At 36.3% G+C, this 14006-nt stretch overlaps 1 pseudogene; it reads left to right on the forward strand.

Annotated features, from left to right (window-relative positions):
- The first annotated feature begins 4082 nt into the window (after positions 1–4082).
- On the forward strand, positions 4083–13507 carry LOC149243820 (uncharacterized; annotated as a pseudogene).
- The last annotated feature ends 499 nt before the right edge of the window (positions 13508–14006 follow it).

Raw genomic sequence — 14006 nt, forward strand, 5'->3', positions numbered from 1 at the left:
AAAAAATAAAGACATAAATATATATGTGTGTGTGTAGTAGCAAGTACATAAAATTTCATCACAAAAATAAAACAACCAATAAAATATTGTATTGTTTAAAGGCATCACCAAAAATTAAGAAATATGATTAACTAATATTATTTATATTAACATATATGCATTTTAATATATATGTGTGTTTTGTTTTTTTATTAATATATAATTTTTATAATTAAAATTACTAAAATATGCTTTAATATAATTAAATTGAAAATATAGAGAAAAAAAAATAAAGTTCATGAAAATGGAAATAATAGAAAAGGATACAAAATAAAAATCATAAAGTTAAATAAAAATGAAATAAAACAAAAAACATAAAATTAGTCACTAATAGAAATGGAAGTTACTAAACAACCCATAATAAGACCTCAACAAATCACCTTACAAATAAACAAAAAAATAGTAAAATTTGAATTCCTAATGTTAAACTATGGACAAATGACATAAATTTTTGGTCAAAGGCAAACTAATAGGTAGTCAAAGCAAAACTGAATGCGTAAGCAGGTATAATAACAACTTTTATGAGTAATAACGACTAAATTTCTACAATACTTTTACAAAAATTCCACCTATTAATGGGATTTGGGCAACACAATAGTGGTTGGGCACAAGTGCCTTTGCCACTGCATGGGATATTACTGCATGTGGGGGATAGTCATCAGTGTGAAAAGCTTTAGCCATTGTTAGAGTTAAGGGAGGGACCTGCAAATAATAAGAAAATAATGATTAATTGAAATCTGCAATTTAACAATAATCAAAATAAATAAATAAACATTACAAAGATTGTCGACTTCAACTTCACAAGTTGTCATTTTCCAAATCTATAATATTTGAATGTCCACAATAATGACAATAGGTCTTTAAGATTTGAAATAGAATGAAGAATGAGATGTGTATATATAAGACAATGGAGAAAATTACACTCAAATTTTGTTTAAATTTTATTAATTTCTTATTTTTAGAATTGTTTTTTACTAATTTAATTAAATTCATTGAAATGGAAGTTTTATTGTATAATTGTTGTTTCCAAAAGATGAAGGGAAAAAAATAAAGTCAAATTAAAAATTAACAAAAAAAAAACTTTGATTAAAGGAATTGATATTGAAAATAGGGGAAAAAAAGCAAAGAAAAAAAAATTACAAAATATTTTAAAATATTGTTTCCTCTTTAAATTTTGTCATAAAATATGGAGAAAAAGTTATAATTGAGGGAAATGGTAATAATAGAAAAGGGGATATATATATATATATATATATATATATATATATATATATATATATATAAAATTATAATTCATGAAAATAGAAATAATAGAAAAAAGAACATGAAAAAATCATAAAGTTAAATAAAATGGAAATAAAACTTAAAACAAAATATTAGTAACTAATAGAAATGGAAGTTACTAAACAACCCATAATAAGACCTCAACCAATCACATTACAAATAAATAAATTTAAATAATAATAAAAAATAACAAATGGATAAGTGCCATAAATTTTTGGTCAAAGACAAACTAATACCAAGTCAAAGACAAATTATACCATGCCTACAACAAATATAATAACAAATACACATTAGTATAACTTAGTTTAATACCTTCTAGTCCGAAGTGGCTAAAGAGGCTTTGCATTATGTATGGATCCCAAACCTACCACTTTTATTGTTAGAAATAGATATGAAAAAAGGTTATAACATGTCACATGGGATTTTCTAATAATTGTATTTAAAATAAAAAGTAAGTTTTTTAACCAAATATTTTATTGATTTTTAATGATTATGAGCAAATGACATGACCACTATTTCCAATAAATTTTTTTCAATTTTTAAAATATAAGTTTATATTAGATTTTTTAATGATTATATTTAAATTAAATGAGTAGTAAATATTGAAAGATATCAATCTATTATAATCATCTATATGTTACTAAATTTTTAAAAATCATTAAAAAAAATAAAACTTGATTATTATGTAATTGCATAGCAGTGACATCTATGAACCATGGTTTTGTATTAGTTTTGTACATATAAAAAATTTGCAAAAAATCCATGGAGTTTCTAAAGTAGACATTAGGTTTTTATTTTTCCAAGACAATGGTCTGAGTGCAGCCGCCACATCAAAGCTACAAAATTTGATGCAACGACGAGCTCTACGTCCTTCGTACCGTTTGTCTTTTTTTTAAGTTGTTTTCTTATGTCCTTCGTATCGTCCTTTTTCTGAATTAAGTCCTTCGTATCATCTGAATGGATGCGGCCTCTTTCTTTTGGTTGTTACGTCTTTCTCTTCACACGAGCCAAAGCTAGTGTGTGTACGCATCGTGGTAGAAGATCGACTAAGTGAGATGAAAATTGAAACAGATTAGAGGTAGAAGATCGACTAAGTGAGATGAAAATTGAAACAGATTAGAGATTGAGGGGTAGTATGGGGATGCTTCTGATCCAATAATCCTTAAAAGTTGTGTGATCATTGCTCTGCAAACAACTAGCATGATTCCCTAGAGTTTTTTTGTTAGAGATTAATTAACGGAGCAATGAAATGCACAAAATATTGTGGAAACACAAATACAAAAGCAAATAAAACAAGAGAGACACGGATATACGTGGTTCACCCAATTTGGGCTACATCCATGGAGAAACATTTAGTCATTCTTTTTATATTATCCAACAAAATAAAGAGATACAACTTACAACAGATGCGTTGTAGTTTCATCTTCGCTCTCACACAACGTTCTCTTTCTCTTTGCTCAGAATAATAATGCATAGTCGCAATACAATTCCTTCATATAAACTGAGGGTTGCCTTCTAGGAAGAAAACCCTAAATTAACATAACTTCTACTGTTAAATCATCCACCTAATGAATAACCCATATTGACTACAAAATTACAATATTTTACAAAGAAACTTTTCATCTATTTTTAGCTTCACGGGCGTTGCCCTCGAACACCCACCAGGGGGCTCATAAAATTCATTATCGTACCCCCTTGGACAGCCCCACCAGGGGGCTCATAAAAGTCATTGTCGCCCCCCCTTGGACTCCCCTGACGACATTTAAACGAGCGGCATTGTTTCCCCGTTAGGAACATGAATCTAACACGGCTAAAACAAATAACCTCTGAACAATCAAGAAGATAATCAGGCTCCACACCCAACATTCTCTCCTTGTTTATAGAAAATCGAGGAAGTAGAAGTTTAGCAAATATGCAACCCCACCTCGCCATCTTGTGGGAAGAAGGAATCTCGGGGCTAGTTTCTCTTCCTCGATCGGCTTTTGAGGGGTTGGATATGTTTAGTGAGAATATATTGGATGTGGTTTCAATGTGCATGCCCCTTGCAAATGAATGGATTCAAAGATGGTTCTAAGAGTGTATTTACACCCCATGGGAAATGGTGGGATTTTGCATCAACCTCTCTTCGGTTATGTTCTAGATTGTGGCCCATGTGCCTCAATTTGTGAGAAATTTCTCCAAGTGGATCATTGATGCTTTCATGCATTGGTTCCTTGTTCAATGGCTTGAAGTAAGGATGTATTTCTTCACTGTGTAAGTCTTTTGCTTTTTCTGAATCCCCGCTTTGTATCTTTCATGGGTTTTCTTTACTCTTTGTCTCCAATGATGGTTATGTGCTTACATCATTATCACATTAAGTCTCTATGTGAGATATTTATGTGATAAATTTGTTGTTGTTCGTCCCTCTGTAATTGCGTTTTATGGCATTTTAGCTGGTATTTTTTTTTAGCGGATATGGTGATTTTGGTTGGCAATTGAGGTTATATTGACCACATTTTATGTTTCTGCGGTCAATTTTAGCTAGAGAAGTTAAATAAAGGAGGTAGTTATCTACTTTCAGCAGCAACAAGGGTTTCATTGTCTCCTTGATGCGAAAATAGTGGAGATGAGGAGCTTTGTGTATTTCTAAAGTATCTTGGTTTTGATGATGAACCTACATTTAGGTTCGAAATGCATGGATCCTTTGTTCTCTATGTGATTTCTCCAGAAAATATAAACATTATATATTAAGGTTGTTACCGAAAATAATAAGACGAAATATGTTCTCGTTAGATTTTGTGACAGGCCGTTGGGCTTTCGGTACGGTAATTCTCTCATTTCTTGCTTAATTCTCTAAAGGAAGATGAAATTGACATGGTATTATGAATAAAACGAAGTTAAGATGCTTCTCCTAGCATAGCTTACTAGGAAGCTCTTTATTTTCCTAATTACCAACTAAGAAATGTGAAATTCGTGTTTTCTCTTTCAATGCGAAAAATATTTAATCTCGTGTGCTGAGGTCTATATTTTCCTTACGCCGGAGTTTAAGCATTTTCTTTTGGTAATTTTTTTTTTATATATTTTTCCTGATATTTAACAAAGGAAACCAAAACTTTGGATATTTCTAGTATGTTATCCAGCATTTAGACATTTCATTTTCTTGTTCCGGGGAAAAAACTACTATTAATACATTACTTTATAATTTATGCAGCATTTAGACATTTCATTTTCTTGTTCCGGGGAAAAAACTACTATTAATACATTACTTTATAAGGGAATATCCATATCTTTCTTTCTCATATTTTATAAGGGTGGGTTTGAATTTGTAACCTCAAACCCAATTTGTATGTTTATGCGGGATTTAAATTTATATTTCTTGATCTTAGTGATATCTATCTATTTATTGTAAGTAAATATTCACCTTCCTTTTCCCATCTTTTGAAAAGATGGGTTTGAATTTGCAACTGTGAAATTAATTAATTTTTTAGGCATTTGGGATCTTCGTGGAGTGAATGGTGAAAATTTGAGATTTCTCTTGTATTCAACGAAAAAATTTGTGATCTTCATTTAATAATGTTTATGTAGTGTTGAAACATTTTCTTGAACTTGTAAAAGTGGCGTATTATATGTTTTTTTAATGGAAATTTGCTTCTTCGAGTCTTTTGAGAGTTGATAGGTAAGGGTTTGAATTCTTTTGAAATTCTCGTGTTGGAGTAGCTTTTATGTAATATTTAAATGTTTTCACGTGTTTTTGCAAGTAAATGGACACTTTTTAAGTGACTAGTTTGAATTTAATTTATGAGCTTCTGACATTAGCATTCAACTCACATGGACATTTCTGCTTAGTGTTATCTATCAATCAGTCTTAAACTTTGCATACATAGTTTAGTGTCTAGTGAAAAGGTCGCAACCTGCATGTGTGCACAACAAATTATGCTAAAAAATTGTGTCTCGTTGCTTGCCTTGGGTAAGAATAGTGGGTGCTTAGTGTTTTAATTTTTTTTTATAAATGACAATCTCAATTCCTGCTGAATGTTGGATAATTTTTTGCTCAAGTAATATCTATCAAAATATTCTAAAGGTAAAAAATCTGCACAGTTTGAGTCTATCAAGTTACTTATGAATACAAATTCTGCTCACTTCTTTGATTCCAGGGTTTTTTTTTTCTCTTTTAATGTCACAAACTACTCAATCTATGATATATATGTTGGAACCAGTTATGAGAAGGTGTTTGAAATCTTATGTTCGAGGAGCATTGCATCAATTTTCATCGCATTGTGATAAAATTTGTTTCCTTGATTTTCCTGGTTTTATGATTGCATAAAAATACTTTATTACATTTAACCCAAAAAAATCATGGACAATATGTCAAACAGTGAAAGGCTACATTTTAATAAAATTCTTCCTATTATTCCTTTCAGGAACTCACAAATGGTATAGAAGTGAAGCTACAGAGAAATGCTCTGAGTGTTATAGAAGCACCAACTAGCCATGAGGATGCACCAACTAGACATGAGGATGTCGATAGAAACGACTGTGAAAATGTTATGTCTAGTAGCTCAGAATTAGGTGAATCAAAATTCCTTTACCAGTCAATTGTTAAATATCATAAAATTATTGAGATATTTTCGTGAAAAGTATAATACGCTGATCCAGGTGGATATTGGTGGCCACCCGCCTATTCCACCTAGGCCCCCCAATCAGTTTCATCTGTTTTCTTGTTCATTTTAACATTTACTATTTTTAGCAGTTTTTCAGCTCCTGAACTTTAGGAGCAATTTTGACGCCGTAAACAACGTTTTTTGGGGTCCACTGCAAGCCCATAGCCATAGGTTAGGGCCCAGGGTGAAACCTATAATACTCAGAGAGACCTTTCCAATAAGATACTGTACGTGCCAAACAAAGATAATATGACCAAGCTACGACCCCAAGAAGTTGGCTACCCAACTAACCCCAACGAGACCCACAAACTCTTGGTGTTACATCTCCTAGGGTTAGGTTTTTGGTTGTTTAGGGTTTTCTCATGTTTTCCAATAATAAATAAGCCCTTGAACCTCATTGTAACATAGTTCAAAGGCATGTAGCTGCCACATCTCTTCTCAGAGATAAGCTACCATCGCCCGAGCTATCGTATTTCCATCCTATTTGTAAGTATAGTTCAATATTTTTCTATTAATGAAATGAAGTGTTTTTCTGCTACATCTTTGTGTTTATGATTATGTATGTAAGTTGTTGCGTTCATGTTTAAGTTCGAATTAGTGGTATCATAGCAATATGCTCTTTATTTGTTTTTGCATGTCCCTAATGAGGTTAGGGTATAAGGAGTTAGGGCTTGATTTGGTTGAACCATTACAAGATCAGCCTCGCAAAACCCAACGACCTCCCATGGTGGAAGAAAAGAAAGACAAGGGGGCAGGAGATCCTTTCAAAATGTTGCTCGAGGAAGACCTCGAGCAATAGAGGGATGCGATGATGGATAACTTTGCCAGATCCTTCAATGACTACCCACAGGCGATGCATCTTCATCCCGCAGCCACTCTGGAGGCGCCACTGCTTTTAAGGTACAAGTTAACTTCGATATTCCCATATTCAAAAGCTTGATAGATGCAAATGTCGTAGATAAATGGTTAAATCTATTAGAAGAATATTTTTTTAGTTCATGACTTTTCCAATCGGGAAAAGATTACTTTGGCACTTCTTAAAGTCACCCCACACTTCAAGGATTGGTGGGAAACCTACTGTGAACAAAAGGACGAGAGTGAACCCTCGTTGTTTTCAGCCCCACCGACTCGGAATTCTTTCCAAGACGCCATCAAGGAACAATATTACCCTGTCGGTAGCTATGAAGACAAATACATAAAGTGGACCACGGTACGGTAGGAAAGGGACCAAGATGTGCCAGAGTTCACAAATACTTTCCATACCCTTCGTACGGAGATGGGTATCAAGGAAACTGAGTAGCATTTGGTGCTCAAGTACCGTGGTTGTCTACACAAGTACATCTAGGATGAGATGGAGTTCTTGGACATTTCCTCGCTCGGCACAGCGTATCGGTACGCTGTCAAGATTGAGCAGAAGTTTAAACAGAAGAAGCAGGACTTTCGATCTATGAATCCAAAGCAAGGAAAATGCGCCCCCAAACCACAGAACAAAGGACCAAGCCAAGGCGGTGCTACCCAGGACAACCCACCGAAGCCGCAAGAAAAGAACAACACCTCGAAGACGAAGAAGGACACGGGAAAATGGTGTGAGTTCCATAAGAACTCCACTCCCAATACAAGTGAGTGTCAGGCCAAGCAGTCACTGGTGACCGAGTTGAAGGCTTTCGAATCAAACACGGGTTCTGACTCTGAATTAGAATCCAATAAAGGAACTAACAAAGGGAAGCAGATCATTGATGTAGAGCCCAGTGCCACCATGGCCACCACCAAGATCCATAAGATTGAGCCTAAAGATCCAGAGGAGGGGGAATGCCTCTTCCACTCACAGATGTGGGTGAAGGGTTCTCTGCTGCAGTTCATTTTCGATAGCGGGAGCCAAAAGAACCTTATTTCAGCAGAGGTCATGAAGCGGATGGGCCTAAAGACTATAACACATCCACAGTCGTACACCATCGGGTGGCTTCACCATGTACGAGATCTTCATGTCAGCCAATAGTGTCGCCTTCCCTACAGCATCAAGCCCTTCACGGATGAGGTATTGTGTGACGTTGCTCCGCTTGAAGTTTGTGATGTATTGTTAGGACAATCGTACTTGTGGAAGTGACATGTTGTGTATGAGGCTAATAAGTTGTACAGGATATCGAAGGTATTCCCGCCTACTTCCATATCTTTGATCACTACAAAGCAATGTAGTAAGATCATTTCCCATACCAAGAAATTTGTTTTCCTTATGATTTGCCCCTAGGGAAAGAAGAAGGTTGTGGCCACAGCTTCCAGGCAGGGCTCCTTTGCACAGAAACAATAGATGGACAAGGTCGTGGAGGAGTACAAGGATATTTTCGCCTCACTCACAGGGGTACCTTTGCACTGTCAGGTCAAGCACTCCATTGATCTGACCCCGTACGCACCGCCACCAAATGAACTGATCTATCGATGCTCTGTTCTGGAGAACGATGAGATCAAGAGGCAGATTCAGGAACTATTGCAGAAAGGGCACATGAGGTCAATCTCATCACCTTGTGGGAGCCCAATTGTATTGGTACAAAAGAAGGATCAAACATAGAGGCTCTGTATTGACTATCGGGCACTGAACAAGATCAGTGTCTGAAATAAGTACCCAATCCCACAGATTGATGACCTTTTGGACCAGCTCAAGGGGGCCAAATATTTTAGCAAAATTGACTTGAATTCAAGTTATCACCAGGTGCATATCGAACCTTCTGATGTGTGGAAGAATGCCTTCAAATCCAAGGAGGGCCTTTTTGAATGGTTGGTCATGCCATTCAGATTGACGAACGCCCCTGCAACCTTCACGAGACTGATGGACGACATCTTACGACCCTTCACCAGTGCATTCGTGGTGGTGTATTTAGATGACCTATTGATCTTAATCCAGAGTTGGGAAGAGCACCTCCACCATATTTGATAGGTCCTTCAAACCCTGCGCCAACATAAGTTGTGTGCTAACTTAGAGAAATGCACCTTTGGCTTGACCCAGGTTCAATATCTGGGGTACATCATTGATGAGAAGGGTGTACATGTGGACCCATCCAAGATACAAGTAATTCGGGATTGGCCAGTCCTAACCACTCTAGCAGAGCTCCGCATCTTTTTGGATCTTGCCAATTTCTACCGTAGGTTTTTGTTGGGGTTCTCTCATATCACTTGGCCTTTAAGTCAAGTCACTAAGGGCGGAGCGAAAGAAAAGATTTTTTGGTTAGAAACCCAACAACAAACATTCTCCAAGTTGAAGAGTCACCTTTGTTCTACACCAATTCTCACATTACCAAACCTGCAACAACCATTTGAGATTGAGATAGATGCCTCCAACTATGTTATTGGTGCGATTCTTACTCAGCATGGGCATCCAATGGCTTACCACAGTGAGACACTTTCAGACACAGTCTAAAAGTACCCCACTTACGACAAAGAAATGTATTCCATTGTGTAGTCCCGTTGTCAATGGAAGCATTACATACTGGGGAAGGAAACAATCATCCACATAGACCACTGACCTCTACAGTTCATACAGACACAAGGGAAGTTGTAGAATGATCACCATCAGAAATGGTCCACCTATTTGTAACTGTTCCATTTGAAAATTAAGTATAAGAAGGGCAGCACCAATAATGTTATTGATTGCCTCGGCCAACCACCGGTCATGGTGCTTATCACTGTGCTCAACTCATGTGGGCACGAGACATTGAGGTGGCCACATCTTTACAAGAGCGATCCAGAATTCGACAGCATATACCAGACACCCTAGAAGGGAAGAAAGTTCCAAATTTTCACCTTCATGATGCAATGTTATGCCACCTGGGACACATCTGTGTCTTTTCAAGTGAGCATGCCAAGATGATTTGGGAAGTGTACTACAGTCATGTCACTGGAAATTTCAGAGTAGAGAAAATAGTGGTTGTATTGCAAAAGTACTTTTATTGACCAAAACTTCGTCGGGATGTTGGGAAGTACAGTAGATCCTACACTGCCTGTGTCATTGCCAAACTAGCCATCAATAAGCAAGGCCTGTACACTCCTCTACCTACTCCTCACCGGATTTCGGAATCTGTCTCCATGGATTACATGTTGGGCCTTCCTTCTACTAAGCATGGCAACGATTGCATTTTCGTGGTCATCGACAAATTCTCTAAGATGGTCATCATGACAGCCTACAAGAAGAGTATCACAGCAAAGGCCACTACTAAGCTCTTATTTGAGGGAGTATGGGTAGACTTTGGGATCCCAAATTCCATTGTCTCAAATCGGGGCAGCAGATTCCTGAGTGAATTTTGGTTAAGTCTTTGGTCGATGCTGGATACAAAACTTACTAAGTCCATGTCTTTCCATCCCCAAACTGATGGCCAAACAGTGGTTGTTAAAAGGATGATCGTAAACATTATGCGCATGTACAACTCAAAGCATCCACACACATGGGATGAAAGTCTCTCCTATATCTAACATAGATACAACAGAGCTCTCCAAAACTCAACAGACCACAACCCCTTTCAGGTAGGGTTGGGATTTCAACCATTATGCCACATTGATGTGACCATACCATTTGCAGCCACTCAAGTAGATTCGGTTCACTTTTAGTCTGAAGCTAAAAGGGCTAACAAATTCATTGAGTGCATTCAACACATCTGCGAGTAGGTCCATGATATATTGGATAGAACCAATGCTAAGTACAAACAACACCATGATCAACATCGAGTGTCGTACAAGTTCCAAGTGGGTGATAAAGTTTGTCTACATTTTCATAAGGAGTCCCTTGCTAGACCCCACCTCAAGCTTCTCCTACTCCGATATGGGCCATACACCATCACCAAGGTCATCGGTGACAAAGCATTTGAGATCAGCATCCCATCGTTCCTTGGTCTACACCCATTGTTCAATGTAGATCATCTTCGACCATACTTTCCACCATTGTTGGACACATCTGACATTACAAAACATCTCACACCAACAGAGCTCAACCCGGACTGCATGGAACAGGCCACAAATGATCAGTCATGGACACACAAATCAAGAGCACTCAGAAACAGAGGATAAACTATATCGAGTTGTCAAAGCAGGCCAACTCCTTCACCAGGGAAAGTGGTTCACCAGGGACGAAGTTTAACAAAAATTTCCTCACCTCTTGGAGGCTCTACAAGCAATGGGGACCATTGCTTCCTAAGGGGGGGGGAATGATCTAGGCAGATATTCCACCTAGACCCCATAGTCAGTTTCATATGTTTCCTTGTTCATTTCAGCATTTACTATTTTTAGCAGTTTTTCAAGTCCTGAACTTTCGGAGCAGTTTCGACCCCCTAAACGACGTTTTTTTGGGTTCCATGACAGGCCCAAAGCCATAGGCAAGGGCTTGTGGCGAAACTTGTAGTACTCAGAGAGACCTTTCCAACAAGGTATCGTACACGCCAAACAGAAATAATATGACCAAGTTATGACCCAAGGAAGTTGGTTGCCCAACTAACCCCGATGGGGCCCACAAACTCTTGGTGTTACATCTCTTGGGGTTAGGGTTTTGGTTGTTTAGGGTTTTCTCATGTTTTCCAATAATGAATAGGCCCTTGAGTCTCATTGTAAAACATTTCAGAGGCATGTAGCCACCACATCTCTTCTCTGAGATAAGCTATCATCGCTTGAGCTATCTTATTTCCATCTTGTTTGTAAGCATAGTTCAATATTTTTCTATTAATGAAATGAAGTGCTTTTCTATTGCATATCTGTGTTTATGATTATGTTTGTAAGTTGTTACGTTCTTGTTTAAGTTCAGATCATAAGCGATTTACATTTTTGTCATAGTAGCCTCTGACGATTTTCCAAAGTTATGTAAGTCCAAGCAGAGGCCCCACAAGACAATGACATCTATGTCTAAATCAATTAGCAAAAATCACAGTCCACAGGTTGAAGGGCACCTTCACATGGAATGTTGGTAAGCACTTCGGAGTCTTAATAGTGTTAGCTTCCTTTATTTCTTTTGAACTTTTTCCTTTTAAAAATAGACAATTTTGTCACTGTATTTGAAGTTTGGTCTTGAATTTTGCCTCTATATTTATATGTTTAGTCTAAATAAATCTGAAAGTTGTTTGAAGATGTAATTGATTTTCAAATGGTGTAGAAGGTATACTTGAGCAAATTGGAAACAACAGCTTTGGTGAGATATTGGAAGCACTTTAATCTTGTGAGTTGCCACAACTATTTGATGATAATGGGAATCGAGTGGTGTTTGGAATCTTAGTCATAATTCTGAAAATTTTGTCTATGCTAAAAATGGAACTTATGTTTTGTAAATCCACTCTGCATAATGGTTTGGGATTCATAGATATCTGAAGACTGAAATTCACGCTTGTGAAATAGGTAGATGCAATTCCCAACCCTTCAAAGGAATAGTTAATTGACATTGTTCAAAGACATTTCATGGCACAAGTACCTATGCAAATCTTATTGTTTCCGGTTACAGTGGTGCTTCCATATAAGCCATCATGATGTATTTCTTCTTGTTTCTTATGCTACCATTTCATATTGCATTCAGTGCTTTATTTTCTAGCACCACTTTTTAGAGCACACTTGAGTTGATAATCCAGATTGTATTTAGAAACAAGGTGTGGGATTCTTACATAGATTAATTTTAGACTTAGGCATCCTATGTTCATGCTAAGTGATTTCTATTTTCATCATGTTCATTATGTACTTTGTTTCAACTGAAAAGGTGCTCCTATTTTTTTTGTGTTTTGCAAGGTTTCTAGGGCAGAATTAGTAGCTTTGTTATACGAAATGTTCTATGCATGAGATGATGCTAAAATAATTGGAAACTACTCATTGAAACAATGTAGAATATTCTTGGGTCATTAAGGTTTTGCCATTGTTTCACAGTTTCTTTGATTTTTCACAATAGCTGAGAGCAGGATGTGGAAGGTTTCTAATTTGATTCATATTCCATTAACCTTATGTTGTATGTTGTTTGTATCTAGTATTATATATCAATTAAATTTTGTTTTTATGAGTTATGACCCACATTGTTGGTTTACCCTACCTGTCAGATTTATTTGTAGCAAAAAAAGAAAACTCTGGCTCTTTCATTATCTTCGCTTCTGCCCCTTTGAGGTGTGCATATCTTTCCCGTAATGTGTTTAGTTTGATTACTGCCTTGCATCAAATTATGCTCAAGTTTAGCATACTTGATTTCCTTCTGAACAAGTCATTAGCTTTTTAGGTAGGTTGATAATCATGCTTGTTTGTTGCAATGTCGCTCTATCAACAAATTTTTTCATATGGTTGGAAATGCTGTGAATAGAAATCATTGATTTTAGGGTGTTACACATATGTGAGGAAGTTTGTGATTTGCATTAGCTTTTAGTTGATTTTATTGTTTATCTGGTGACATTGGCAAGTAATAACACAAATGACAAAGTGAAATTCATTGAATCTAACCAAATCTGCACTCTAGTTGGTTGCTTTTCTCTACAAAGCAATTGGATGAGTTGCAGGTAATAATTGGATTTTTGCAGGCAGAAAAGCAACTCAAGATAGTTTGTAATTGAATCCTCACCTTGGCAAAGGAAAGATCTTGTAGAAATAAAATCTTGTATCTTATTTTCTTGTTGTGGGAGCTTTATGTAACCTAATAGCTAGTAACTAAGGCTAACATTTATTGTCTTAATGTAGGTGGGCTACTTGTGAATTTGTTTGCTTTCTAGCATTGACGTAATGCTGACGTAGCTAGAACCTTAACCTTTTAAACATTTCATTAATACTTGTAAAGCGAAGAAAATAGTGGAACTGATGATTGTTGGAGGCAATCATTTTGATAGGTCAAGGTACAAAGTTAGTGTGGTTGATTGTCGATACCAAAAATCTTTGATGGAGATGATAATGTTAAGAAAAATGTAGCAAATGTCTTTTGAAGTAGTGTTTAGGGTGGAGATTAAAGTACTACAATAAATTGAGTGGTTTGAGCTTGATTATTTCTATAGGTTGTGTATTGATGAATTTCAACTTTAGTTTGGGATAAAATTCATGATTGACAATGCATTTTCATTT

This window comes from Pinus tabuliformis, chromosome 8, assembly GCF_031772625.1.
Source record: "Pinus tabuliformis cultivar Carrire ecotype Pingquan chromosome 8, CPIR1, whole genome shotgun sequence".
Lineage (NCBI taxonomy): Eukaryota > Viridiplantae > Streptophyta > Pinopsida > Pinales > Pinaceae > Pinus > Pinus tabuliformis.